This window comes from Asterias amurensis, chromosome 21, assembly GCF_032118995.1.
Source record: "Asterias amurensis chromosome 21, ASM3211899v1".
Lineage (NCBI taxonomy): Eukaryota > Metazoa > Echinodermata > Asteroidea > Forcipulatida > Asteriidae > Asterias > Asterias amurensis.
Window position 1 is genome coordinate 6,688,370 of NC_092668.1, and position 5,853 is coordinate 6,694,222.

The window sequence follows — 5,853 nt, forward strand, 5'->3', positions numbered from 1 at the left end:
CTACGTTTCAGGCACAATAAGTTGAGTGCCAACCACACTGTTGCGTCGCTATCGAAGGTAAGCTATCATCCCATTTTCACATCCCAGATGCTCTTTGTTGATAGGTTGCTGGATCATAATTTTGTAAGCACCATAATAGGTTTTGAATTGTATTTATATATACAAAAAATATTGGATTAATAAAGTTTGAATTGGGGGGGGGGGGGTCAGTTTTGGGCATTGAAAGTGGTATCTATCTGCGCGTGTGGACTGTCACTTACTACATTTATAATTATAGTAACACTGGTCATTCTTCAGATGTGGATGGCTGGATGTCAGCACCAACCATGGAGCGAAATCTGTAAAACTTCATTGTGAACTGTGTATGTATTATTAATGGACAAAATTGCCGCGCGTATTTTGTCTAAGAATGTTGTATAACAAGCTGTGTGATAAGCAAAGATCGTAGACGCTGATAAGAGATTTCCAGCATGTGCGCGATGCGTGGCATCATAACGCATGGCAAAATGGCCAATGTGTGTGGGTGTGTGTGTGTGCTACATATACATGTCTTGGTGTTTTAATACCCGTGGTTGTTGTTGCATGGAGCTCCTACAGAGCTGGTTGTCCCAGCCCGGAGGAGTGGAGAACGCCGGCGTGTGTTTTTGTAGTTGAATACGAAAGTATTGTGGAATGATTTTTAAGTTATCTGAACGCGTGGGCGTTTGGTTAAGCCATTAGCTAATGCAGGTAAACCTTATAATTATTTGTCACTGTTTTATTTAGTGTTGCTGTTTTCGTTCAGGGAGGGATCCTCCGGGAATCAGCAGCGGAAGCCTACAGTAAATCATGTTTATTGTAATGTATGCTTAAATTGCGAAGCTGTCAATATTTTACATTAATTGTACAATGGAGGTAGAAATAGCCTCCATGATTGTATAATTTCTACCTCCATGGTTTAGTCCATCGTGCTGCATGGGCTATTTTACATCATATACGTAGTTATTAGCCGGCCACACTGTCTGCTCATGTGGGCCAGGACTGGAGGCACTTGTAGTTGAACATGTACCCGTCCCATGTACCTGATTATTCTACCTCCATGATTATCCATGCAATTACCAGTGCATAATGTACATACATATTTAAAAAATAATCTTCTTATTCTGAAATAAAACCGAAATCCCAGCATAGTAGCCTTCCGGCATCAGACTTAGTTTTGACATGCATGGTTGAGAAGAACCACTATTTTGTTTGACTATTTTTGAATTACTACTATTTTGTTTACTCTAAAGATTAAAAATTGAAAAGGCCTTTTTTGGTTGGGGGGGGGGGATCCACATGAATTTCTGTGTGCATGCAGAAGTTCACTCTCGCGGCTCAGAATATTTACTGGATCAGAATTTTACAAAGCCAGGATAAAAACAAGACAAATAATCCTAACCCAGTTTACGTGCATCTGTTTGTATTTTATTAGAACAAGCACATCAATCTTCTCTTACACAATTTTGTGTAAGAGAAGATTGATTTCAATTATAACCACTTGCCTCGGGCCTGGGTTCCAGTGTAAAATTTTAAGCCTGTTTTAAAACAATCTAAACCAATTAAAAACTATTATATATGTACATTTTTATGTAGGTTACCATCATAAACCTCGGTGAAAAGCCACGGCACGCCTACTATCAACCCGTCAGTTTTTGTGGAACATGAACATCTTTTGCAAGCTGTTCTGACCACAAACTAAGATCACATTCTCCCATTCATGACTTTGAGGAGATATGTACAAGGTTTTCATACAGGTGGTGTTGGTAACAGTTGCATGTATTGTCCACACCAAAGGATGACTTTGACAGTAATGATGCTGATATCAATGATGAGTCACAGACACAATTACCCAGTCAAAGGTAAACTTACATTTTGTTCTCTACATCAAAATGAAATTTCAGAATCTTTGTTTTTTACCCATAATGAAACCTTTGACTGTAATGATCCATTAGGTTTAACAATAATTCGAGAACCCCTCCCCCCAACAACAACAAAGATGTATAATTTAATATAAATAAATAAAAAAGCATAAAACAAAGGTTATTTCAATGTTTGTGAACTTCATTTAAAGGAACACATTGCCTTGGATTGGACGAGTTGGTCGTTGAAAAAGCATTTGAAACCGTTTGTTATTAATTACACATATGGTTAGATAGATAATTCAAAAGTAGAATATAATGATCCACACAAATTTGCATCGAAATTGCATGTTTCCTTTTTACTTTGCGAAAAAACACGGTCAGCCATTTATGGGAGTCCAAAATTTGACTCCCATAAATGGCCAACCGTGTTTGTCAATAAGGTAAAAGGAAAACCACGCAATTTCGAGGCATATTTGTGTAGATCATTGTATTATACTTTTACAACATCTTTCTAATCATACATTATATATCGAACGGTTACAAACGCTTTTTATATACCAACTCTTCCGACACAAGGCAACGTGTCCAATGTGTTGGCTGGCTCATGGAAAAAACACTAACAATTAACAAATGAACAAAAACAAACAAGAATTTTTGTTTTTCCCACTAAGGTGTACAAACCCATTTTTCTCAGAGTGATGTCATTGGATGTTTTGGATGTTGAAAAAGGTTATCAAATACAATGGCTATTTACACCATTTTAACGTGAGGTTAAAAAAAAAATTCACAGTCACATGAAGACTCTATGTCTATTGGAAAATGAGGATGAATTTGACATTTTCCTTGGCCTTTAATAAAATCTGCATTCATGAAAAATTTAACATTTTTCATTTAAACATTGAAATTGTTCATTCTTTATGTTTAATTTTCCAGTATCTTGACTGGCCATCCCAAGAAGCATAGGAGAGGAGATATCACACACCCCCCTTGCACTCATAAAAAAGAGACGGACCCCATTACCATAAGCAAACAGCTCTCAGGCCGAACAGTTCAAGAAAGAGGCACAGAATGCATGAGACTTGAGCAGTTACAGTACAGGTGTTAAAGCTTCTTCCATGTTAAAAACAAAACAAAAAATCTGGTAAGTAACTTTTTGCAATGACAGCAGCATCAAAATTAGCTTAGCTAATCTACACAATCCCTTTAAAAAATTGAAATTGACATTGTTTTTGTTGTAAAGCATTGATTATTACTGATTCTTATAATGAAGTTTGGTATGTATTTAACATCTATTATATCGTTGCGGTACCCACTGCCAAAACATAGGATTCGAACTGCCTCTAGCTACCGGGCAACCTCGGTAGTCTAGTTGGTAAGACACTGCTCTAGAATTGCAAGGGTCGTGGGTTCGAATCCCACCCGAGTAACATGCCTATGATAGTTTTTCACAGGACTCAGGGAAAGTACTGAGTATACAGTGCAAACACACATCGGTGTATGGGTAAAAAAATAATAATAATATTCTTTATCCTCGATGCAAATTTAAAGGAACACGTTGCCTTGGATCGGTCGAGTTGGTCTTTGAAAAGCGTTTGTAACCGTTTTTTATAAAATGCATATGGGTAGAAAGATGTTGTAAAAGTAGAATACAATGATCCACACAAACATGCCTCGAAATTGCGTGGTTTTCCTTTTACCTCGTCGACTAACACGTCGGCCATTTATGGGGGTCAAAATTTTGACTCCCATAAATGGCCGACCATGTTAGTTCGCACAGTAAAAGGAAAACCACGCAATTTCGAGGCAAACTTGTGTGGATCATTGTATTCTACTTTTATAACATCTTTCCAACCATATGCATTTTATAAAAAACGGTTACAAACGCTTTTGTTTTGACCAACTCGTCCGATCCAAGGCAACGTGTTCCTTTAACATCTATTGTATGTATGGTAGTTTCTGTGCATGCATCTAAAGACACTGGACACTATTGGTAATTGTCAAAGACCAGTCTTCTCATTTAGTGTATCTTAACATATGCACCAAATAAAAAACCTGTGAAAATTTAAACTCAATTGGTCGTCAAAATTGCGAGATAATAATGGATGAAAAAACACCCTTGTCGCACAAAGTTGTGTAAAGTGCTTGATTTCGGGACCTCAAAATCTAATTCTGAGGTCTTGATATGAAATTAAAATATTTTAGTGGAAAATTACTTCTTTCTCGAAAACTACATTACTTCAGAGGGAGCCATTTCTTACAATGTGCTATACTACCAACCTCTCAATTGCTTGTTACCAAGTAAGTTTTTATGCTAACAATTATTTTGAGTAATTACCAGTAATTGTGAGAATAAAAGACAAACCAGAACAGAAAATGAATAGTTTGATTGTCATACTCAGTTTAGGCCTACTTTTTTTAATCTGCTTGGTAATGCCAATAGTTTGTTCATGTATCGGCTTTAAAACCACCAAGCTTGTAGCTAGGGGGGGGGGGGGGGGGGGCAGGGCGTCAGATCCCCTCTCCAACCAAAAAAAGCAACCAAAATATATTTTTTTAAATCAGCTCAACAATTGACCACATGGCTTGAATATGTGGTCATGGCGGTTTGTACAAACCATGTTAATGTTTCACTAGGAAGAAATTGGATCTCGGCGATCATCACAGCTGGAGAGTGAAATAAGGTTAATTACTCAATATGTTTGTTTACTTTTTTTTCTGCAGAGGAGCCTCTACTCCTTCAGTTTATGTCTGGTGTTGGCCTTGACAAGGACTCAAGGAGGCAAAAGAAAGTCACCTGGGCTCTGAGTGTGACACACGACAACTTCAGCAAAAGGTTTCAGGCTGATGGGGAAGTTGTGGAACAAATGCCCCTTCATATCTACAGGGACTTAAGACATATGCTGAGGCACAGGTACTTTTGTTTGAACAAATCTATGAACTTCAGTTTATGTAATGCCAAGGCGAATTGTTATTGGTAGAATAACAATCACATGATGCTTTACCAAGGTGAATACATGGTTCAGATGAACAAAAGTGCATGCTGTAACCCAAGCACAATTTTTTATTTTATTTTTTTTTTGACTGTAATCTGTTAGACTGTTATCATGGCATAACAAAATGCTGTGATAGTGTCCATGGGTTTTTCACACACTCTGGGACAAATAGCACCATCTGTTTTACCTCAGATTCCTCTCGCTCATTGCGTGTACAAAACCCATGGACACCATCACAGCGAGCAACTAATGAATGGGTCCAAGCCTGGGTTTTTATTTTTTACCAATGTCTTTTCTTCCATCACTATTGTTTAAAGAAAGTGACAAAATAATACTTTGTTTCTTTATTGTAGGAATTAGGCTCATTGCAAGGAGGCACGGAATACTTGTTTTGCCATGGACAGCAATATAGTGATGCTGCAGCACCTGAAGGCAAGATGCCACACTGAGCTGGAAGGGAAGACAGGAGGGATAAGTCACCAAGATGCAAGCTCGATTGACTATTAAGTCACTGACGGTGAGATTGAAGCTTTGTGATTTGAGTCACAGGATCAATCTTTGTGAATTAGATAATTACTTGTGGCCCTTTTTATCCTAGCTAAACCCATTTTCTCAATTTTCTAGTATGTTCTTTAAAAAAGCTTTCAAACAGTATAATATAGTATATTGCAGCATAGACAAGCCCCTGAGGCCCCCCCCCCCCTGAGGGTACCCCAATTTATGTTCCCTATCTTTGCTCTATGATGTAAAGTGTAACATGGGGGTTGGTCGAGTAAGGGATGCCAAAATATGTCACCTACCTTTGCTCTCTGATGTAAAGTGTAACATGGGGTTGGTTGGGTAAGGGACGCCAATTCATGTCCCCTACCATTGCCTTCTGATGTATAGTGTAACATGGGGTTGGTTGAGTAAGGGACGCCAATTTATGTCCCCTACCTTTCCTCTCTGATGTATAGTGTAACATTGGGGTTGGTTGA

At 38.1% G+C, this 5,853-nt stretch overlaps 1 long non-coding RNA gene across 1 annotated transcript; it reads left to right on the forward strand.

Annotated features, from left to right (window-relative positions):
* Positions 1-421: 421 nt before the first annotated feature.
* Positions 422-5,568, forward strand: LOC139953164 (uncharacterized). Its single transcript, XR_011787948.1, has 5 exons — positions 422-729; positions 1,615-1,880; positions 2,817-3,024; positions 4,605-4,794; positions 5,230-5,568. It is a non-coding gene; the product is annotated as an uncharacterized lncRNA (long non-coding RNA).
* The last annotated feature ends 285 nt before the right edge of the window (positions 5,569-5,853 follow it).